General features: G+C 44.9%; 1 protein-coding gene and 1 pseudogene across 1 annotated transcript in view; both read left to right on the top strand.

The window, feature by feature from the left end:
• LOC126160762 (uncharacterized) overlaps window positions 1–25,250 on the top strand; it is a 76,093-nt gene that overhangs the window by 45,074 nt on the left and 5,769 nt on the right. The gene's annotated exons all lie outside the window — the stretch shown is intronic.
• On the top strand, window positions 6,493–6,610 carry LOC126163504 (5S ribosomal RNA; annotated as a pseudogene).

Raw genomic sequence — 25,250 nt, forward strand, 5'->3', positions numbered from 1 at the left:
GGCTTGGGAAAACAATTCACAAGTGTCTACACACTCGTGTTGAAGCGGACCATTGTTGTTGCATAGTCACGTATTATCCATTAGTTATCTGAAGTTGATCGCTTACTGCTGTTTTGGTACTAACCCTTCCAATGCCGATAACTGTAAATATTTGGGTCTCCAGCCTCACTATAAGATTCTGACCCTGTGAAACAAGGGTAATTCACTAACGGCGACTCATCAGGCGCTGAAGACTGCTCATTTCCCGAAGACCTTCCAATCGTTCAGAGGATCGGCGATCTACGGGGATATCAACGCAGAAAATGCACTACAAAAATGAAGTAAATGAACAGCTCTTCGGTTCACTTACATCTGCCAAACATTAACATGAACTGCAGCGACAACACAAAAAGTTTGAAAATACTTAAAAAAAGGAAAGACTAACTACTAAAAAAGACAAGATAAATTAAAAATAAAGCTCATTTGTTAAATTCAAATTCAAATCTACATTATCAGATTAATGCCCAGCAATACCAGGATTCGTATCTTAAATCGCTGCTGAAACTTTTTAAGTCTCAGTAACATACTCAGTAAGACGCAGGTTCCCCTTGGATGTACAGTAACAAACCGCCAGTCCTCCCATCCGTAGACTAACTATTAACCGGCCGCTGTGGTCTAGCGGTTCTAGGCGCTCAGTCCGGAACCGGGGGACTGCTACGGTCGCAGGTTCGAATCCTGCCTCGGGCATGGATGTGTGTGATGTCCTTAGGTTAGTTAGGTTTAAGTAGTTCTAAGTTCTAGGGGACTGATGACCACAGATGTTAAGTCCCATAGTGCTCAGAGCCATTTGAACCATTTGAACAAACTATTAGCTTGGTGCACAAGTTCGTAGTGATTTTTTGTCGCATGTTTGTATTCAAGTTGCTATGGGTTTATTTATCGATTGTCTTTCCTTTTATTTGTCATTCACTGTTCCTATCTGAGTTGACATACTGTAATTTCTGGAGACAGTGAGTCGAGCTGTGGACGTTAGAAAATGGCGTGCCAAGAGCAGAAATCGGAACGTTTCCGTCATATTCTTCCGTTTTGAGTTCAATAGAGGGGCGACAGCAGGGGAGGCAGCCAGAAACATTCGCGCCGTGTATGGAGATAACGCCATCGGACAGAGGATGGCAAGAAAATGGCTTTCTCGTTTTAAGGAGGATTTTGAGCTTAGTGACTCCACGTTCAGTAAGACCGCCTAGCTTTGATGAAGATCGTATATGTTGTATCCTGTCTACTCGTCAAATAGTGTCTAGGAAACCTGCTTTCTCGGATCGATAGACACCAATTCAAGCAAATCGTATTAATGAATTTTATTACGAAAAGAAAATGAAAATACACTCCTGGAAATGGAAAAAAGAACACATCGACACCGGTGTGTCAGACCCACCATACTTGCTCCGGACACTGCGAGAGGGCTGTACAAGCAATGATCACACGCACGGCACAGCGGACACACCAGGAACCGCGGTGTTGGCCGTCGAATGGCGCTAGCTGCGCAGCATTTGTGCACCGCCGCCGTCAGTGTCAGCCAGTTTGCCGTGGCATACGGAGCTCCATCGCAGTCTTTAACACTGGTAGCATGCCGCGACAGCGTGGACGTGAACCGTATGTGCAGTTGACGGACTTTGAGCGAGGGCGTATAGTGGGCATGCGGGAGGCCGGGTGGACGTACCGCCGAATTGCTCAACACGTGGGGCGTGAGGTCTCCACAGTACATCGATGTTGTCGCCAGTGGTCGGCGGAAGGTGCACGTGCCCGTCGACCTGGGACCGGACCGCAGCGACGCACGGATGCACGCCAAGACCGTAGGATCCTACGCAGTGCCGTAGGGGACCGCACCGCCACTTCCCAGCAAATTAGGGACACTGTTGCTCCTGGGGTATCGGCGAGGACCATTCGCAACCGTCTCCATGAAGCTGGGCTACGGTCCCGCACACCGTTAGGCCGTCTTCCGCTCACGCCCCAACATCGTGCAGCCCGCCTCCAGTGGTGTCGCGACAGGCGTGAATGGAGGGACGAATGGAGACGTGTCGTCTTCAGCGATGAGAGTCGCTTCTGCCTTGGTGCCAATGATGGTCGTATGCGTGTTTGGCGCCGTGCAGGTGAGCGCCACAATCAGGACTGCATACGACCGAGGCACACAGGGCCAACACCCGGCATCATGGTGTGGGGAGCGATCTCCTACACTGGCCGTACACCACTGGTGATCGTCGAGGGGACACTGAATAGTGCGCGGTACATCCAAACCGTCATCGAACCCATCGTTCTACCATTCCTAGACCGGCAAGGGAACTTGCTGTTCCAACAGGACAATGCACGTCCGCATGTATCCCGTGCCACCCAACGTGCTCTAGAAGGTGTAAGTCAACTACCCTGGCCAGCAAGATCTCCGGATCTGTCCCCCATTGAGCATGTTTGGGACTGGATGAAGCGTCGTCTCACGCGGTCTGCACGTCCAGCACGAACGCTGGTCCAACTGAGGCGCCAGGTGGAAATGGCATGGCACGCCGTTCCACAGGACTACATCCAGCATCTCTACGATCGTCTCCATGGGAGAATAGCAGCCTGCATTGCTGCGATAGGTGGATATACACTGTACTAGTGCCGACATTGTGCATGCTCTGTTGCCTGTGTCTATGTGCCTGTGGTTCTGTCAGTGTGATCATGTGATGTATCTGACCCCAGGAATGTGTCAATAAAGTTTCCCCTTCCTGGGACAATGAATTCACGGTGTTCTTATTTCAATTTCCAGGAGTGTACTTAACTCTGAGAAATACAGATGTGCCGCAAGCAATGTGCGACAGACAAAATAAGAAATCTCTTCGGTATACACGATTCCTAATACAAGTGTAGTAATAAAGTTGCTGCTTCTATCCAAGCCGCTGGTCTTCTCGCCTCTGTAGAACTGTGGCCCGGTCAGTCGGCGCGGCGCTTATGTTCTCTTCGCTTAGAGGCCACTGCTGTCGGGTTGCCGTCCTAGAGAGGGGTCGCTGAGCCTGCTATTGGCTGACGTCTTCTTCACAGCCCCCTCTGCTCACTCGTTTCGGACTGGCGTTCCGGCGCTTGACTTTACGCCGCCACAGTATATACGCATCGATCCACAATGATCCATGTCAGTGTACTCGAGAGCTGGCAGATGTGCTAAATTCTTATCATTCCACCATCGTGCGACATTTGCAGGTACCGGGGAAGGTTCAAAAATCAACCTTACGGTTTCTGCATGCTCTAAATCACAGAAAGCAGAGGATGGCCATATGTGCATCTCTGCTTGCTCGTCATTAACTGTCACATCAACAACATCGTCCATTCCTATTCTGTATCGTTATTAGTGACGAGAAAAGGTGTCTTTATGCCATATGGGCACAAAGAAGCAAATCTCCGTGGAAGGCCTGTGCGCATCCACATAAGATAAAGTTATGCCCTGGTGGAACAGCGCCGGTTTTGTGTGCTACGAATTGCTTCCCCGATGTGTAACAATCACTGCTGACATTTATTATTAACAAACTGAGACGTCTTGCTGACACAATCCAAGATCAATGGCCAGGAAGACTGCATCAATTGACGCTACTCAGCGACAACGCCCGCCCGCATTCTGATAGACTCGCAAAACACACTACACAAGAGTTGGGTTGGGAAGGCGTTCCGCATTTATCTTACATAACGCCCTTGCCCCTCAGATTTTCACCTTTCCCGTTCTCTGTCGAACAGGCTACAAGGAACTTCCTTTCCGGGTGAACAAGCGATGCGAACATGGCTCGACCAGTTCTTCGCCTCAAAACCACGTGATTTCTACAGTCGCGGAATCGTAAAGTAACCCCGGCGCTGACAGACTGCTGAAAATATTGGAGACTATATTATCGATGACTAAAGCCTCTGTTATGTGTGTCTGTTGTTTATAAAACTTATGTAAAACCGCTAAGAACATGCACTTATCAAATAAGCCCCCTTGAGCACTGTTCCTTGAGTTACGCAAATGACTTCTGTTCGCCTTACCCCACCCCAGGTAGAACTCCCAGCCTCCTCTTTCGTGCAGCGTACCAAGTACTGCCTTAATACCTCTCATTGCACTCCCCACTTGTCATTCCAACCTTGGAAAGTCGACACGAGCCTAACAACCACTAACTCATCTCCCTTCCAGCTCCGGCACCACGATAAATCCTAGCCTCTTCACTCCTTTGATTGAATGTCCCATAAACATCCATAGTGGGCCATTCTCATTGTTCACTCAGCTTTCTTCCACCCCGCCACCATTCAGGTTCTTCCAACATAAATTTCCCTGCATAGCCGTCTTCTGAGAACCCTTCGTCGTAGATTCAAGAGGATGGTTACACTTCACAGCTGCCGATTCAAATCCGTTCTGTGTTTGCGATTACCCTTGTAGTCCCCGGAACCGCTTCGATTCCGTAATAATTCCAGGTTTCACCGTGAACGGCTTAACTTAAAGCATACGGCGTTCCTTGTACACGAGCGAGGTAAGCCTGTCTTCCGGCTTCCCACGGATGGCGTTTCCACTCTTTCGCCGAGGTCCATTGTCCAAGGAGATACCAGCAAAAAATGTTCCTATCGGAGCACAAAAAAGGCGAATATGCTCCTATTTAAAAGAAAAGTTAGATTACAAATTTCCTCAGTCTATCGTTCTCAGCACCTTTAAAAATTTTCCCAATAATTTTTGCATGCGAACATAACCACGCTGCTTTTTTAACTTACATCTCCCACAATCTCCCCTAACTGTAACTCGCTCACACCTACTAGTCCTTTACTGTAAATCGCTCTCACACATCCACTCCCACTTGCACATCCTCACTCATTCGTTCAGCCCAACTCATTGCTACCATCTCTCGGTGTCTCTCTGTCACTGTCTCTTGCCTCACAGCCACATTCCCCTTCGTTCTGTTACTACCTCTCCTCTCACATCACTATCTGTCTCGATGTTATCGTCACAGTCTCTATCTTCCATTATTATTGGCTCTCACCCACTTAAAGTTTCTCCTTCTCTTTATTCCTCCTCCACTGGCACTGTCTACTTCACTCTTTTCCTAGCACTATTCTCTCACTGTCAACTGTGTTCCACTGCCGCTGAGTCCCTCTCTTTCCCTCGCACTGTCATTGTCTTCTTTGCCCTTTCTATACCAGAACCACTGTCTACTCTCTTCCAGTATTTATTACTTTTCCGTATCTTTCCCATTGCCTCTGTCTCCTTCTCTCTCAGCATAAAACGCGCGAATACGCAAAAAATTTTGAGAAAAATTTTAAAGGTAGAATGAAGCAACTGTTATCCTACTTTTTGGAACCTTTTCAATAAGAAAATATTGACTTTCTTCGTGCTCTGATAGGAGCATTTATCTGCTGGTTCCCTTTTTCTTCGTGCTACGAAAGGACATGTCACTCATATGAGGAGAATTTTATGGTCCAGTAAAATTTTTATAGCTTACTTTGTGAAATTGAAATAACACAAAACTAAACTTTCACCTCAGACCGGATTTTACATGCACAAAAATTTTGCGTGTGCTTCAGTACTACGACATGAGGCGTCCAGAACCCTTCTGACGATAACGGAGACGCTTCCAGCATATTTCTCCGTGCTATGACACTTTATAAACTACGTTTCCCCCTCTCATCGAATTTTACGTGCTTATTTTACTCTGATGGTAGGGTATCTTTGAACCTCTGTATAAATATATCAAGAAAATTTTCAAGTTTATTCGAGATCGCGATCTTAGGAAGATATTGTAAAAATTATAGCCATTTGCTGTGCACAGCTGTCCTGGAGTCGGAAGTTCAGTTTTGTTACCCAAAAACCTTGTTTTTGGAGTGTTTCTCGATAACAGATAAAGATTTTTGAAAACGTGAAGACAGTACTTCTAGATAAATGCCTGGAGAATATACAGTTGAAATTTTAGAAAATTTCTTCGGTTAATTATTATTCAGATATCGCCTCATACCGGATTTTACATGTGTCTTTAACGTGTATAAGTAGGGTAATTTTGAACCTTTGTATCTCTGGAACGGACACAGATATCCAGAAAATTTTGAAGGTTGTTAGAGATCTAGATCTTACGAATATATCCTAAAAAAAAATTCAGCCATTTGCTGTCCTTAGCCGTCTTGTAATCCGCGGCTCAGCTTTGGTGCCCAAAAACCATGTGTTTGAAGTGTTTCTCGATAACGGACAAAGATTTTTGCAAATGGGAAGAAGGCAGATCTAGATAAACGCCTGGAGAATATATCTGAGATCTGAGCAATTTGCTGCAGCTAGTTGTTTACATATCCGCTGCTGGCAGGAAAAAAAGGTGAAAAATGCTTTTTTTGGGTAGTCTCAGAAACTGTCCATGACCTAGATGGTACCTCCATATGACCCTTAAGGAGCACCTGTAGACCACATCTAATGCTAAAAGAACTAACCGATTTGCTCCATTTGTATTAGCTAGAAGAAGTGTGTAATACACAAACCTTTATCCTGGTACTGCAGGCAACGGCCTTGCCGCTGTGGATACACCGGTTCCCGTCACATCACCGAAGTGAAGCGCTGTCGGGCGTGGCCGGCACTTGGATGGGTGACCATCTGGGCCGCCATGTGCTGTTGCCATTTTTTGGGGTGCACTCAGCCTCGTGATGCTAATTAAGGAGCTACTCGACCGAATAGTAGCGGCTCCGGTCAAAGAAAACCATCATAACGACCGGGAGAGCGGTGTGCTGACCACACGCCCCTCCTATCCGCATCCTCAGCTGAGGATGATACGGCGGTCGGATGGTCCCGATGGGCCACTTGTGGCCTGAAGACGGAGTGCTTTATCCTGGTACTGTAGAATAGTTACAGAAAGACAATCCTTCTGTTGGAAATGCAGATGGTCCTTAGTCCAAGGGCTACACAAAACGCTTTTGATCTTACCTTTCTGTCACCAATAGGGCCAGAGCTACGAGCTCTTGAAAAATTCCGTTTTTATGCGCGGCGGTTTGGAACTTCCTGATAGCGCATGCCTTCGCGTCTTGGCGGCCGAGGCAGCAGGTTCTCCACATTCCTCTTCAACCAAAGAAAGACTGGTACAGTGCTTACGAATATCTTCAGACTAAGCTCTTACTAAATGAGCTGCCACAAAAGAAGAAAGCAAGCGAAAACCTTGATACGACATCGAAGTCTGACACGAAAGTTCCGCTAGACGCTGCCTCTTCCGATTTAGGCACATTTCTCGGATGCTTTCTCGAAAAGTTTCAGCACCAGCATTAATAAGCGTTATAGCACTGCACATATGGGATAAGAGCCATTGGTTTCAGTTAAACAAAGTACGTCATTCGGTAAATTACAAAACAAACTTGTTTCAATATCTTTGATTGACACAAGGGCTAAGAGTATTATCGGTACAACAAAATTACATGTGCCTCTGCATACCGTCATTTTCCGAAAACCTTTAGACATCTTGCACCATCCACGAAATGGCTACACAATCTGGATGATTCACCTTGAGTTCAGGTCCTTTGCTTTAACAGAAACACAAAAACCGTTCAGATATACTTAATGAGATTTATTTTTATAAACATATACTTTTCCTATTGACAAGTAAACTGATCAAAAACGTTTTGCACCATCACGATATGTGCAGTGGTGTTGGGGGGGGGGGGGGGCTTCTTACATCTACACCTGCATCTACATGACTACTCTGCAACTCACACCTAAGTGCTAGGCAGAGAGTTACTCGAACGTCTTTATTTCTTCCACTCTCAAACAGTACGTGCGAAAAAACGAACATTTAAAACTTTCCGGCTAAGCTCTACTTTTCCTACTACGTTACGAAGTTCATATTTCCCTTTGTAGATGGGAGACAACAAAATATTTCGTACTCAGAGGAGAAACTTAGAGTTGATATTTCGTAAAAAGATCTCGCCCAACGAGAAATGCCTATGTTATAATCATTGGCATTCCAAAGCGCGTTTCACATTCGTGACTCTCTCCCCATTTTCGAGATAATACGAAACGAGCTACCCTACTTTGAATTTTTCAATGTCACCTATCAATACTTTCCAGTAAGACATCATAAGGCACATCAGTATTCCAGAAGAGTACGGACAAGCATTGTGTAGGTAGTCTCTCTAGTAGCTTTGTTGCATTTTCTAGCTGTTCTGCCAATAAAATACGATCGCTAGTTTACCATCCCCACAATTTCTGTGTCGTTGTTACATTTTAAGCTGTTCGTCTTTGTAATTCCTCTGTGTTTAGTTGAATTGACTTCTTTAGATTTGTGTCATTAACGGTGTAATTGAAATAACCAGATTACGTACAAGAAAGGACACATAACACTTCCTCGGGAAAAGTCAGAAATCACTTCCGTTTTACTCGATGACTTACCGCCATTTATTATGAAATGTAACCTTTCTGGCAGGTAAGTACAAATCCATTCGCACAAGTGCGACGGCACTCAATACGCCGTTTGTGAGGAACAGTATAAAAACCTCTCTGGAAACATAGAAATATGGAAATAATCTGATATCCCCTGCCCACGCGACTCATTGCTTCTTGTAAATAGAGACCCATTTGTGTTTCACAAAAACGATGTTTTCATTCTTCGTGTCGACTATGTTTCAATAGATCGTTTTCTTCGAGGTAATTCGTAATGTTCGAGGACAGTATATGTTCCAAACCCCTACTGTAAATCGACATCCGTGTCATGGATCTATAATTAGCTATATTTCCTAGCTGTGCAAATACTGAACTTTCCAGTCCTTAGCTACAGATTTTTTATCGAGTGGATGGTTGAGTATGATTGCCAAATATGGAGCTATTACATCACCATACTCTGAAAGGAACCTAACTGATACACGGTCTGGACCGGAAGACTTGCCTGTATTAAGTGACTCAAGCTGCATCGCTACACCGAGAATATTCGAAAAAGCGTGTTTTCAACTTCGCTTTACTGTCATTGCCAATGGCAACATTAGCATTCTGTCGAGCAGTGAAGGTATTGATTGTATCTTGCCACTACGTACATTACATAACCTCTTTGGATTTTCTGCCATATTTCGAGGCAGAGCTTCTTCTGAAAATTATTAATAGCATTTCACACTGAAGTTTGCGCTAAATTTCCTGTCAAGGGTCGCAAGGAATGAAAGAATACTCATTATGGAGCATAAAAAAATAATTGGCCAGGTGCGAGTAGTATTCGCTCACTGAGAGTTCGAACAAAGTCAGTTATGTAAGTAGACAGTTGATGCATTCCGGGAATCGAGACAGTCGACCATTTTGGCTGTTACTAATATTAATATGAGCAAGATATCGGTACAGCGGAATCCAAGATTTTCGAGAATGTTTTAATTTCAATAACGTAAATGTGATATAAAGTTGTGCAGTAGGCAGGCGGCCACTATTATGATAATCAGCAGTTCTACGTTCAGGCTGACTGAGTCGCAATGGTAACCGCCAAACATCAGGCAAGGAATGACTTTATCGCTCATATGACGCCTTTCGGAATTTATCCATTGTTAGATATACAGGAGCGATTACTCCACGGATATATGACGTTTCAAGTTGCATGTGAAACAACTTGAAACGCCATATCTACGTGCAGTAATCGCTCCTAGGTATCTGATGCGGATGCACCACGAAACGCGTCATATAAGCAATAAAGTCATTCCTTGCCTGATGCTTGACGGTTACTATTGCGACGTAGGTTGCAAGTGCTACTCTGAGATGAAGAGATTAGCACAGGAAAGGAATTCGTGGCGGGCCGCATCAAACCAGTCAGTAGACTGACGACAAAAAAAAAAAAAAAAAAAAAAAAAAAAAAAAAAAAAAAAAAAAAAGAATAAAATAATTTGCCCAGTCAGCCTGAATGGAGAAGGACTGATTGTTTTATTTTCGAGTTCGAGATCGGATAACAAATGACAAAAGAAATATTTATTCATGCGACATAATTAGAAATTAACAATTTTCAGATTTTTTCCTTTACTTGTACTGTGAAACCTTGCTTCTTGCCAAAGTTCATGATTCTAGTTTAACGGGAAGTATCCCATAGGACTTGATGAGCGAGTTTGCGAGTGTCAAAATATGTGACATAAATGGCCGTACGTTTTGATTGCACTGACTTAGAAGCTTCAGTGTCTAATGTCGCTAAGGGACCATAGACGTCCGCAGCTCGAGGTCGTGCGGTAGCGTTCTCGCTTCCCACGCCCGGGTTCCCGGGTTCGATTCCTGGCGGGGTCTGGGATTTTCTCTGCCTCGTGATGACTGGGTGTTGCGTGATGTCCTTAGGTTAGTTAGGTTTAAGTAGTTCTAAGTTCTAGGGGACTGATGACCATAGATGTTAAGTCCCATAGTGCTCAGAGCCATTTGAACCATTTGAACACACAAGCGCACTGTAAGCCAGCGTAAGAGCATCTAAGAGCATCGTACCTAGCAACTACATAGGTCGCTGAATGGCTGCCGGCACCGTAACTCAGCGTGTTCAGTCAGAGAGCTGCTCGCCCTCTGTAATAAAAAAACTGAGTAAAGGAATCAACGATCAACTTGAACGAATGTCTTGTGACGTCCCCCCCCCCCCCCCCCCCAGAGCAAACGCAACGAACAATACCGAACAAAAAGAAAAGAAAAAAAAGTGGTCGGTGTCACAGAATGTCATACCTAACGAACCGGGTTCGATTCCCGGCTGGGTCGGAGATTTTTCTCGGCTCAGGGACTCATCAACATCATTTCATTCCCATCGACATGCAAGTCGTCGAAGTGGCGTCAACTCGAAAGACTTGCACCAGGCGACTGGTCTACCCGACGGGAGGCCCTAGCCACACAGCATTTTCATTACTACACAGGTTGAATGGTACATTCAAGTGTCGGTGCGGGAAGTTTTCAAAATACGATATCTCGTATTACACCATACTGAATTCCATCATTCCCACAGTAAATCCTCGTCTATATCCAGGTCATTCCAGAAAAAACCATCCGGCTTTGATCCTAAATCCGGCTTATCTGGCGGCTTTTTCAGCCTCTGTTCACATACAGTGTTAATTTCAACACGTTTGTCCTGAGGCTTAGTCTGTAGCTTCGTCTCCAATACCGAAACCTTTTCCTGTAACTCGTCACCTAGTGAGTGTTGCCCTGTTATCATTTCACTAATTGTCACCTTCGTTGATTCCTCTTTGGCCAGATTGATCTCATCCGCCAATCTACCTGGAGGAATGTGCCCAGTAGTTTCTGCAATTACTTCCGCTAGATCTGCGCAACCCACACTGCTATCGTCTGACCGTATAATGTCAGCTCTAACCACATACACGCTGTAATCTATGTGCTTTTCTACCAATCGTGTCCGGCTATCACTAAAATTTTCGCAATCTTTCTCCTTAATACTCTCGCAATGTTTAAACTGGAGGTTTGCGTCGGATGGGTCGGCTACTTCTACCACTGAAACTTTCGGTAAGGTCTGCCGGTTAGGGCCAGAGCTTTCCGTTACTACTTCAACATCTAACCCCTGCGGGACGAAACACGACGAATCTTGCTCGTGCTCCCCATTAACATCAACTGTTTCTGGTAAAGTCTGCCGGCTAGGGCCAGAACTTTCTATCACTTCACAAACACTGTCTTCCTGCGGGACGAGACGCGGCAAATCCTGCACGCGCTCCCCATAAACACTTCTCCCATACAGACCCCAATAATCTCTTAGTTCGTCGTATAAGCAACCGAACTGCCTTAACCAGACCTCATCACTCTCTGCATCCCCTCGCTCGATGAGGGACGTTTTATCCGACATCTGATCTTCTCTCAACAATTGCGAATCATTCTTAAACTCAATCTCCAGTTCCGCTGTGGGTATTACAGCTGCTACTTTATAATCGATTTCCGGAACACTACTTAAATTGTTCTCACTGACAGTGAATGTATCTTCTACTGCCGTGTCTACTACTTGTGGGCGCACTCCTTTCTCTTAACACTGGCACACTCTCCCACCGTTGAATATTCCATACGGAATTTTCGTAACGACGACACCTGGGTTTTCTCCTGTTATTGAGCCTCCAAAATTTCTCCACGCCCGGTCGGCCCCTCACCAGCGCGGCTAATGGTTTCCCTGTCTCCTCCCAGCAGATACGCTTCCCGGATGCTGCTGAGGCGGCTGATCACACCCTCTGGCGTTATTACTATTCTGTGAAGCCCGTATCACGTTAGTACGATACTGGTTTCCGTCATTCCTGTTATTATTTGCATTGTACCGATTGTTATTATGGTCCGAACCATTATTGTTATTGCTGCCATGGTTGCGGTATGCATTATTCCCATGGTTATCGTTGTTGTGGTTGCTGTGGTACCCGTTGTTGTTACCACGGCCTCTACCACTGTCCACTCTTTCCAGGAAATCATTGATTGTCCTGTGATTGCTTCCTACGTAGCGTTTTGTGTCATCTGGAAGCTTCCTGTAGAGTTCCCAGACTATTTCGGATTCCGTGCGGCGATCACGCAAATATTCGAACTTGCGAATCCAGCCCTCACAAAACTCCTTCATCGAACCGCGAGAATTCGCATCGAAAGGCCTCGATACGACAAATTCGCGCCAGACACTTTGCTGTTTTTGCTCTGACCAGTATTCAGCCAGAAACAAATTTTTAAATTCGTCAAAAGTCAGGTTCGTAATGGCATCAGCAGCCAAGACATCAATAATCGCGTTAATTTTTCTCTCATTAGTCCATGATCTGGGTAAAACTCTTCAACAATTCTTAATGAAATCCGTCGCGTGTATACCGCCTTTTTTCAAGGGGTCGAACCACTCCTCTTTCGTCAACAATTCCGAACTATGTGCATAGATTGTCACATAGCTCTGTTTTTCGTCAAGTTTCTTTTCTAATTCCGGCACTCTCGTAATTACTTGGCAAGTGGTTGTCGCAAGCGTATCTACTTCCCTTTTTTTCTCTTCGCAGGTATTAGCCTGCTTCGTCACTTTGGTATCTACTTCGGATACTAAAGCCTTTAAAGTTTCCACCTTCTTTTGATCCTCTTTTTTCGCTAATTGAATTTGTTCCGTCACCTTATTCTCGATGATCGGAGCAACTGATTCTCCTACACTTTTCTCGATTCTGCGAATTTCGGAATAAAAACGAGTATTTATGCTCGCAATTTCCGCCTGAACGCCTATCATTTCCTGTTTAAGATTACCGATTTCGGTATTAATCACAACAATATCTTCTTTGATTTTATCAACTTTTGTGTTAACAACTCCAACATTGTCGTTAACAACATTAATAGCTTTGTTCTGACTGTCTAGCTTTCGTTCAATTTTTTCAGACTGAGCTTCTTGCTTGGCCGATTGACTCTTGATTTCGTTAATCAAAACATTCAATAAATCAGTTAAATTCCCGGAAGCTATCGGTTTTACTTCCGTAGCGGCTTCCTCTTTAATTGTCCCCCCGTATTCGTCATGAAGGGATTCACATTTGATTTTCACTTCCGATTCCGAAACATTTTCTAAAGTGTGGAATTCCATTTCTGCTCTTTGTTGCGTTTCGGCGGTCGCGTCTTTCACGCTAGCCGCCTGCCCCTGAACAATGGGTTCCGCAGTGCGCGTTTCCCACTGTTAGACCGATTGTTCCATACCCAAGTCTACCAAATTTTGGTAATTGTTGCCTTCACTCATTTTAATAATTTTCAATATAAATGCCAAATCTCAAATCTAATTAGGATTCCTCACACTAATATTCTGGCTGACGTATCGAACATTTCGTAACCAGTACTTTGTTACGAGATTTGCACAATGCAAAATTCGTGTCCAGAACAACCTCAAATCCGAAAATTGTCCTGTCACCAGGTCGCCACGTGTAACCTCCCCCTCACTTATCGACCTTAATGACAATGAAAAATTAAACCGCGTGTACCTAATGGAAATTTGGGAAAAGCAATCGTCACCGAAGTTAATCTGTCGGTAAAGAGGGAGGAAAGGGTTACATCTAACTGAAAGGGAAAATGCTAATGAAACAGGTGGAAATTAATTTTGAAAAGGGGTAAAGTTAATAAAGAAAGTAAATGTGCGGCCGTCATGTTAACAATTAACTAGCGGTAATTAGATATTTGAGATTTGGGGAAAATTACGGTCGCCAGTCCTAAGGACAATTACTATAGTAACTGAAAAAGAAAGGTTATTACACATATAATTAGCACTAGAAGTGGGGCAACTGAAGGTTGATACGTGCAGTGTGAAAACTGAAAGTTTGTCAGAAGTAATAAATTTCGCTACACTCTGAATTAATTTAGCAAAAGAATTAATAAAACAGGAAAATCAAAAGTTAATTTAGTGACTGAAGTTAATAATGAGCTTTCTTTCTGAAGCATATCGAAATTCAGTAAAATACGGTTAGTCTTGGACTACCTCAACAATCATTTCAAAAGCTACTTGAATCTACGCAATTTAGAAAGAAGAGATTTAACTTTGAACTTGAATTAAATGATTCTGAACAATTAACAATAGTAAAATTTAGTAGGTACCAAGCTGAGCTGCAGTCACAGGTAAGCTAAAATACGGTAACAAAACTCGCACTCTTAATTCGTGCTTGTGTAATCTAAATATTGTAGCCAGCTATGGATACTTTAACTGAACTTTGAAATTAAAGCAGTGAAATGCTATATTATTATTTTAATGCTGGCGTTTGAATTTCAACGACACTCGGGTTCATTCCGGAAAAGGAAGAGACCCTGCTTGGTAATGCAATTGGGACAATGAGCAACAAATGTTCATGCTAAGTTGCTGTAATTATAGTTACGAAAATGGTACAGTTTGAAAAGCTGAGGTCTGCCATACAGTTCTAAAACTTTACGTGCTCCCAGTCTTCCTTGTTGGTTGATTGAAGGTTTGAAGCCGTCGATCGAGGAGGTGGCGACAGTCACTCATTGTCGGCCGTCGCTGTTGCAGAAGCTGGATGTTGGCGCGCCTTCTTCTCGACATGGTCACCAGGCGAAACGGGCTCTTGATGTGCACCAGCTAATGCTTCCCGTCCGCGACACCATGTCAGAAACTATCATCGCGAGTCGAGCGCAATTACATGCTGCCAAACCCCGAAAGTGCGGCAACTCGCGGGAGCTTCACACAACACACCTGCTCCACTCGCTACTCCAGCCAGACTCTCTCTGCTCAGCCCGCGCGCCACGCGGCAGAGTTAACACTACCAAAGATCCTAAACACTCTGGTTCTCCACACGACCTATCGACGTATTCGTTCGATAGCATAGTTTTCCCTAGGCAATACCCAGCGTAAAAATACAAATAATATTTACAAAACAACCAATTATACATCGACATAAATGCATATATATATATATATATATATATACAAACAGTAAAACAATTACAATATATAAAGAGACAGAAATGTCATATCTTGAGGTAACAAAACTAAGGAAAAAAAATTATAGTACAATAGATGGAAATAGGAGGATATGCATTTCCGGCGTTACAAGGGCACCACGAATTTGTAAGTCATTTTCTGCGAAGTGGCCGGATACTTTTGATCACAGTGTGTATATCATTGTACGACATATAGTTCAACAGAAACAATGTCGTAAGCATTAAGCTGCGAGAAAATGAAACGACAGGGGGAAATTCAATAGATATCATGTGAAATACGTGTAAAAATACGTGTGAAATACGTTAGTTATGTGGGAAATACATTTTATGTGTGCGTAGGCTGGCAAAGCCACGAGGAAGGAGCTCATCCTTAACCACTGGAACGATTACAACCAAATTTGGTACACATATTAGTCAGAATCTGGAAGGAACTACTCCAGGAGTAAGAGTCACCAGTCTCCTATTGGGATGTATGTATTAAGGTGGGGAGAAAGAAAGGAAGACGATATGGACAAACAGCAAGGGGGTGGGAGGAGATGTGCACAGACAGGAAGAGGAGGAGGAGGTGGACGGAGATTGGTGGGGGGGGGGGGGAGGGAATAGACAGAGAGAGGGAAGAGGAGGAGATGGGCAGGGAAAGAAACGAGGAAGAGATGGAGAGAGACCATCGGAAGTGGTGACAGCAGAGAGATGTGGGGGGGGGGGAGGAGGGGATGAACAGGACGACGGGGAGGAGGAAGTGGAGAAGCGGAGGAGGTGGACGGAGACAGGGGGCCGGCCGTTGTGGCACTGCAGTCTGGAACCGCACTGCTGCTGCGGTCGCAGATTCGAATCCTGCATCTGGCATGGATGTGTGTGCTGTCCTTAGGTTAGTTAGGCTTAAGTAGTTCGAAGTCTAGGGGACTGATGACCTCAGATGTTCCTTGGACACTTATTTCGATGTCCAAGGAATAGAAAAGCAACTGAAATCACCCAACAGAGGAAAGTCCACTGGACCTGACGGGATACCAATTCGATTCTACACAGAGTACGCGAAAGAACTTGTCCCCCTTCTAACAGCCGTGTACCGCAAGTCTCTAGAGGAACAGAAGGTTCCAAATGATTGGAAAAGAGCACAGGTAGTTCCAGTTTTCAAGAAGGGCCGTCGAGCAGATGCGCAAAACTATAGGCCTATATCTCTGACATCGATCTGTTGTAGAATTTTAGAACATGATTTTCGCTCGCGTAGCTTGTCATTTCTGAAAACCCAGAATCTACTCTGTAGGAATCAACATGGATTCCGGAAACAGCGATCGCGTGAGACCCAACTCGCTTTATTTGTTCATGAGACCCAGAAAATATTAGATACAGGCTCCCAGGTAGATGCCATTTTCCTTGACTTCCGGAAGGCGTTCGATACAGTTCCGCACTGTCGCCTGATAAATAAAGTAAGAGCCTACGGAATATTAGACCATCTGTGTGGCTGGATTATAGAGATTTTAGCAAACAGAACACAGCATGTTGCTCTCAATGGAGAGACGTCTACAGACGTTAAAGTAAACTCTGGCGTGCCACAGGGGGACTGTCATGAGACCACTGCTTTTCACAATACATATAAATGACATAGTAGATAGTGTCGGAAGTTCCATGCGGCTTTTCGCGGATGATGCTGTAGTATACAGAGAAGTTGCAGCATTAGAAAACTGCAGCGAAATGCAGGAAGATCTGCAGCGGATAGGCACTTAGTGCAGGGAGTGGCAACTGACCCTTAACATAGGCAAATGTAATGTATTGCGAATACATATAAAGAAGGATCCTTTATTGTATGATTATATGATAGCGGAACAAACACTGGTAGCAGTTACTTCTGTAAAATATCTGGGAGTATGCGTACGGAACGATTTGATGTGGAATGATCATATAAAATTAATTGTTGGTAAGGCGGGTGCCAGGTTGAGATTCATTGGGAGAGTCCTTAGAAAATGTAGTCCATCAACAAAGGAGGTGGCTTACAAAACACTCGTTCGATCTATACTTGGGTATTGCTCATCAGTGTGGAATCCGTACAAGGTGCCGGCCGCGGTGGTCGCACGGTTCTGACGCTGCAGTACGGAACCGCGGGACTGCTACTGTCGCAGGTTCGAATCCTGCCTCGGGCATGGGTGTGTGTGATGTCCTTAGGTTAGTTAGGTTTAAGTAGTTCTAAGTTCTAGGGGACTTTGACCTAAGATGTTGAGTCCCATAGTGGTCAGAGCCATTTGAACCGTACAAGGTCGGGTTGGCAGAGGAGATAGAGAAGATCCAATTAAGAGCGGCATGTTCCGTGACAGGGTTATTTGGTAAGCGTGATAGCGTTACGGAGATGTTTAGCAAACTCAAGTGGTAGATTCTGCCAGAGCGGCGCTCTGCATCGCGGTGTAGCTTGCTGTCCAGGTTTCTAGAGGGTGCGTTTCTGGATGAGGTATCGAATATATTGCTTCCCCCACAATTGCCTCCCGAGGAGATCACGAATGTAGAATTAAAGAGATTCGAGAGCGCACGGAGGCTTTCCGGCAGTCTTTCTTCCCGCGAACCATACGCGACTGGAACAGGAAAGGGAGGTAATGACAGTGGCACGTAAAGTGCCCTCCGCCACACAGCGTTGGGTGGCTTGCGGAGTATAAATGTAGATGTAAATGTAGATGTAGATGAACGCTCTGAGTTCCAATACGATAAATTTCCTTGATGTCGAAAAGCTTCTGTCGACGAATCAGCACGGTTGAGAAAACATCGCTCGTGTAAAACTCGGCTTGCCCTTTTCTCACGTGAAATACTGCAAACTATGAAGGGCAACTGGCTAACTCCATATTTATAGATTTTCGAAAAGCATATGACAAGGTGTCCCACTATAGACGGTGACGAAGGTACAAACGTATGGAAATGGTTCATAGATATGTGAGTGGCTCGAGGACTTCTAAAGTAATAGAAACCAGTACGCCGTCCATGACGACAAGTGTTCATCACAGACAAGGGTATCGTCAGAAAAGCCCAAGTTAAGTGTGATAGGACAGTTACTATTTTTTATATGTAAAAATGATCTAGCGGACAGGGTGAGCAGCCATTCGCGGTTGTTTGCTGATGATGCTGTGGTGTACTGGAAGGTGCTGTCGTTGAGTGGTTGTAGGAGGATACAAGACGGCTTAGGCAACATTTCTAGTTGCTGTTATGAATGACAGATAGCTCTAAATGTACAAAATTGTAGATTAATGCATATGAGTAGTTAAAATAAACCCTTAATGTTCGAATACGGCATTAGTAGCGTGCTGATTGACACAGTCACACCGTTTAAATATCTGGGCGTAACGTTGCAAAGTGATATGTAATGGAACGAGCGTGTGGGGATTGTGCTAGGTTGGTTGAATGTGGGTTATTGGAGAGTTTTTGGGAAGTGTGGTTCATCTGTAAAGGAGGTTCCCTAGTGCGACCTACTCTTGAGTAATGCTCGAGTGTTTGGGATCCGCGCCAGGCGGGATTAAAGGAAGGCGTCGAAGCAATTCAGAAGCATGCTGCTAGATTTGTTGCTGTTAGGTTCGAACAACACGCAAGTATTACCGAGATACTGGAAATCCCTGGAGGGAAAGCGAAATTCTTTTCGAAGAACACTCTTTCAAAAATTAAGACCACTGTCATTTGATGCTGACTGCAGATCGTTCCACTGCTGGCAACATAGTTTCGCGTGAGGACCACGAAGGTAAGATACGAGAAATTGGGGGTCATGCGGAGGCATATATAGAGTCGTTTCCCTTCGCTCTGCTTGCGAGTGCAACAGGAAAGGAAATGACTAGTAGTGGTAGAGGGTACATTCCAGCACTTTCGCACCGCGGCTTGTTGAGTATATGTATTTAGATGCAGATGGAGACCTATTAGTTTGAAATACACTCCTGGAAATTGAAATAACAACACCGTGAATTCATTGTCCCACGAAGGGGAAACTTTATTGACACATTCCTGGGGTCAGATACATCACATGATCACACTGACAGAACCACAGGCACATAGACACAGGCAACAGAGCATGCACAATGTCGGCACTAGTACAGTGTATATCCACCTTTCGCAGCAATGCAGGCTGCTATTCTCCCAAGGAGACGATCGTAGAGATGCTGGATGTAGTCCTGTGGAACGGCTTGCCATGCCATTTCCACCTGGCGCCTCAGTTGGACCAGCGTTCGTGCTGGACGTGCAGACCGCGTGAGACGACGCTTCATCCAGTCCCAAACATGCTCAGTGGGGGACAGATCCGGAGATCTTGCTGGCCAGGGTAGTTGACTTACACCTTCTAGAGCACGTTGGGTGGCACGGGATACATGCGGACGTGCATTGTCCTGTTGGAACAGCAAGTTCCCTTGCCGGTCTAGGAATGGTAGAACGATGGGTTCGATGACGGTTTGGATGTACCGTGCACTATTCAGTGTCCCCTCGACGATCACCAGTGGTGTACGGCCAGTGTAGGAGATCGCTCCCCACACCATGATGCCGGGTGTTGGCCCTGTGTGCCTCGGTCGTATGCAGTCCTGATTGTGGCGCTCACCTGCACGGCGCCAAACACGCATACGACCATCATTGGCACCAAGGCAGAAGCGACTCTCATCGCTGAAGACGACACGTCTCCATTCGTCCCTCCATTCACGCCTGTCGCGACACCACTGGAGGCGGCCTGCACGATGTTGGGGCGTGACCGGAAGACGGCCTAACGGTGTGCGGGACCGTAGCCCAGCTTCATGGAGACGGTTGCGAATGGTCCTCGCCGATACCCCAGGAGCAACAGTGTCCCTAATTTGCTGGGAAGTGGCGGTGCGGTCCCCTACGGCACTGCGTAGGATCCTACGGTCTTGGCGTGCATCCGTGCGTCGCTGCGGTCCGGTCCCAGGTCGACGGGCACGTGCACCTTCCGCCGACCACTGGCGACAACATCGATGTACTGTGGAGACCTCACGCCCCACGTGTTGAGCAATTCGGCGGTACGTCCACCCGGCCTCCCGCATGCCCACTATACGCCCTCGCTCAAAGTCCGTCAACTGCACATACGGTTCACGTCCACGCTGTCGCGGCATGGTACCAGTGTTAAAGACTGCGATGGAGCTCCGTATGCCACGGCAAACTGGCTGACACTGTCGGCGACGGTGCACAAATGCTGCGCAGCTAGCGCCATTCGACGGCCAACACCGCGGTTCCTGGTGTGTCCGCTGTGCCGTGCGTGTGATCATTGCTTGTACAGCCCTCTCGCAGTGTCCGGAGCAAGTATGGTGAGTCTGACACACCGGTGTGAATGTGTTCTTTTTTCCATTTCCAGGAGTGTATAAGTGTTGCATTTGGGAAAATCTTGTCGATACTGTGTTTAATAGCCTATCTGTTACATTATTACTCTACTACATACCAATAATCAGTAAGTGAAAGCAAATTAAGCAGAAGTATCATCAAAAAGCAATTAGAACTTAAATACATTTTGAAATAGGTGCTGTTGCAAACATTTTTGAGACTGACAAAATTATTACGAAATTAAAGACCCTCTCTTCATTCGGCAATATTACATGTTTTATGACAGGAGAACTTCCGTTCCAGGGTGCAAAACGCCGCACGACCGACGAAGTATGCCTCAACCGTACACACATTATTTTACTACGAGGGTTGCCCAGAAAGTTATGCACCGTATTTTTTTCTAAGACGAAGACAATGCTACGAATGCGAAACGTTACGTATGTTTTATCTGAAGCCTTCTGAGTGAGCGGGTCTAGTTTCCGTCACTTCCGACAGATAGGGTAGCTGCAGGACAGTTTCACAATGGCTTCTGTAGGTAATGTACGTTACAAGCAATGTGCCGTCTTTGACTTTCTCACTGCAGAGAAAGAAGCTGTGGTGAATATTCACAAATGCTTGTGCCAAGTCTGCTGTCGACAGAAGTACAGTTAGTCGCTAGGCACTGAGGATGATCAGAAGACGGATCGGCGGAACTCCACGATTTGCAGCGGTCGCGGAGACCATCCACGGCTGCCACGCTTGACACACCTGACCTGGCCCCCTCGGACTTCCATCTGTTTGGGCCATTAAAGGATGCCGTTCGTGGAAGACATTTTGAGGACGATGAGGAGGTGACTTAGACAGTGAAGCACTGGCTCCGCCACCAGGACAAGCACTGATACCCACAGGGTATACGCACACACACACCCTTGTTTCACGTTGGAAGAAGGCCATAGAACAGGATTACGTGGAAAAATAGAATGCCTAGATAAAACATCATTCTTTCGTGTATGTAATTCTGGTTACGTTCAATAAAGAATTGTTGAAGAAAAAAATGCGGTGCATTACTTTCTCGGCAACCCTCGTGTTTTAAAATTACACAGGATGTTAGCCACCATAAAATTATGCAGTTAAAGAATTAACAATATATTCCACATACCTTTAATATATTATACACCACTCAAATGTGTAAAACGCGAAATTTCTAACAAATGCAGCACGAACCATAATCCCATGTAGCACAGCAACAAAAATAGTAGAAAATCCCGGAAAATTCATGTGATTCTAAAATCGGTAATTAAACAGAACACCGTCCAGGAATCATTATGCGTTCCCAGGTATACGACCCTAAAGGTACAATACTCCCCCCCCCCCCCCCCCCCCGGTTCCAGGCGCTTCAGTTTGCAACCGTGTGACCGCTACGGTCGCAGGTTCGAATCCTGCCTCGGGCATGGCTGTGTGTGATGTCCTTAGGTTAGTTAGGTTTAAGTAGTTCTAAGTTCTAGGGGACTGATGACCTCAGATGTTGAGTCCCATAGTGCTCAGAGCCATTTGAACCATTACAATACTCCCCAGTATTGAAAGAAATTGAAATCTAGACTAACCTGAAAAATACTAGCGAGAACACCCTTAATGAACAATAAGAATTTTGTCATGGCGCCTTCTTCGACATTTTGAAGTATCTAGCGACATTCTAGCGCGGATAAGCATCATGCTGTTAAAAAATGGCCTTACGATACGGTTGTGCGCGAGGTAATGCGTGAGGACCGAGAATGTCAGTGGAGTTCGTTGCCTCAGAGTTTCCTCCATCACTAACAGCTATGGCCTGAAGCTGTATCCCATGGATCCTCATACCGTGACGCCAGAAGTAACACTGCTATTCCTTTCTAGAACACTGAAAGGATGGAGTGTGTCCCCAGGTCTCCGCCATGCTTGCCAATGATGATTAGTCAGGTGACTACAGAACCGCGAATTATCGCTGAATCCATTGCGACGCCATTTATCGAAAGTCCCTGCTTCCCATTCGCGGCACAGCCCCAAATGCAGCTGTTTGTACTGCGACCGTAGTTCCCTGGTCCGCCTGCTCATAGTGTGCGAACAATGATAGGGGACGACACAGGATGTTACAGGGAGATCATTTCTTGTTCTCGGATGGCAGGCGCAGATGTGGAAGGGTTACCATGTTCTTGGCGATCCTTCCTTGTGAGGGTCAGATGTGGTCGGTTGGAACACTGAGGACGAGTATGCCTGCTCTCATGTTCCCATGCAGACCAACATCGGCTCAGTGTCACATCCAAACACCTTGCAATACTGGATGTTGGGCGATTCGACCAGTGGGCCAAATGGAGACCCATAGTGAGGTCAGTTTCAAACCATCATTTCATAACTGTGTCTCACACGAGTCACACGACGTCTCGACTAACTTTGTGACGGTTTCCCTAGCGCAGTGTTTCCCACCTTTCTTAGACCATTACCCCTGAGTGCAATCAGAGATTAGCTAGTACACCCGGCTTACCCCCCTCCCCCCTCCCTGCCATCTGTTGCCCCCCTTCCCTCCCCCCAAATTATCAGCAACTTCAGCATCTGACTAAACTGTACAATGAAAATCTTGTCTTGGAACACTTTTATTTTTTAAATGATGAAAGATTATTATATTTACTTTGTCTCTCTCTGTCTGTCTGTCTGTCTGTCTGTGTGTGTGTGTCTGTGTGTTAGAATGAATGACGAACGAATCCGTGGTGCAGTGGTGCATGGCAAGTGCTACCCACAACTCCTGCTCAGAAAAGAAAGCTCATTATCCACAATGAGAGTTCACACTTGTTACAAAACGTAGTTCCCCTGAATTATTTCTCTCCATTGCATCACTTGCTTGACCTGCACACTGCAACCCCATTAAAAATGTGTGCAATATATTTATTGTCGCACTTCTTACTTCTGAACTGGCAGAAATTGGACTACTTCAGGCCGTTAATGATTTGTGTCTAACCGCTCTAATAACATAATAATCAGTATTGAAATGATGAATGGAAGAGACAAATTCAGAAACAAAATTGTGAACACAAAATTTGAAGTAAAAGAAGGGAAGAAAACAGGCCAAATATGGACAAAGCAAAGAAAAGAGGAACACAGACACAAAATAAAGAAGAAGAGAAAAAAAAGAAGGAAACAAGAAATAAATGAATAATCATGTAACATTCTACTTAATCACTGTCCCTGGAGGCACAAATGTGTAATAATAATAAGAAATAATAATAATAATAACAAAACTGCGTGCAGTAGCCATTATATAGTTACTGCTGAGTCGTGCTGTCAATTAATTCATTTATCTGTTTCGAAGCGAGTAATGAAGCAATTTCTGGACAACTGCAGGTGTTAGCTACAACTTGGTGAAGACAGTTTCTCGAGGTACTTAGAATTTGTTCCATATATGTCTCACGTTTGTCATCAGCGATGTACTGGACAAAGCACAACATTTGTGTCCAGTGGGTGGTCTATGTGAGGAACCTGTAACCTTCACAGCATTAATGCTACCAATTGAGAAAAAGTGATTATTTATAACTTATATAATCAAAACTAGAGTCTCACAAAATTGTGATAATAGTATGATCTTCTGAAAATAATTTAGTTTCGTGAGTGAAACAGAATAGAATCTCTTAGTTTTTACCCATCAGAAAATTTCATTTTACACCTCAGGTGGTAATTACCTCCAGGCTGGGAACCATTGCCCTTGTGCGACAGTCAAACTTTATTTGATCCTCAAGTCTACTGCGAACGGCTGAAAGCAAGGGGAAACTAAAGCCGTAATTTTTCCCAAGGGCATGCAGTTTTACTGTATGATTAAATGATGATGGCGTCCTCTTGGGTAAAATATTCCGGAGGTAAAATAGCCCCCATTCGGTCTCCGGGCGGGGACTACTCAAGAGAACTTCGCTATCAGGAGAAAGAAAACTGGGGTTCTACGGATCGGAGCGTGGAATGTCAGATCCCTTAATCGGACAGGTAGGTTAGAAAATTTAAAAAGGGAAATGGATAGGTTAAAGATAGATATAGTGGGAATTAGTGAAGGTCGGTGGCAGGAGGAACAAGACTTCTGGTCAGGTGACTACAGGGTTATAAACACAAAGTCAAATAGGGGAAATGCAGGAGTAGGTTTAATAATGAATAGGAAAATAGGAATGCGGGTAAGCTACTACAAACAGCATAGTGAACGCATTATTGTGGCCAAGATAGATACGAAGCCCACACCTACTACAGTAGTACAAGTTTATATGCCAACTAGCTCTGCAGATGACGAAGAAATTGAAGAAATGTATGATGAAATAAAAGAAATTATTCAGATAGTGAAGGGAGACGAAAATTTAATAGTCATGGGTGACTGGAATTCGAGTGTAAGAAAAGGGAGAGAAGGAAACGTAGTAGGTGAATATGGATTGGGGCTAAGAAATGCAAGAGGAAGCCGCCTGGTAGAATTTTGCACAGAGCATAACTTAATCATAGCTAATACTTGGTTCAAGAATCATGAAAGAAGGTTGTATACATGGAAGAACCTTGGAGATACTAGAAGGTCTCAGATAGATTATACAATGGTAAGACAGAGATTTAGGAACCAGATTTTAAATTGTAAGACATTTACAGGGGCAGATGTGGACTCTGACCACAATCTATTGGT

The sequence above is a fragment of the Schistocerca cancellata genome, chromosome 2 (genome assembly GCF_023864275.1).
Source record: "Schistocerca cancellata isolate TAMUIC-IGC-003103 chromosome 2, iqSchCanc2.1, whole genome shotgun sequence".
In the NCBI taxonomy this organism is placed as follows: Eukaryota; Metazoa; Arthropoda; class Insecta; order Orthoptera; family Acrididae; genus Schistocerca; species Schistocerca cancellata.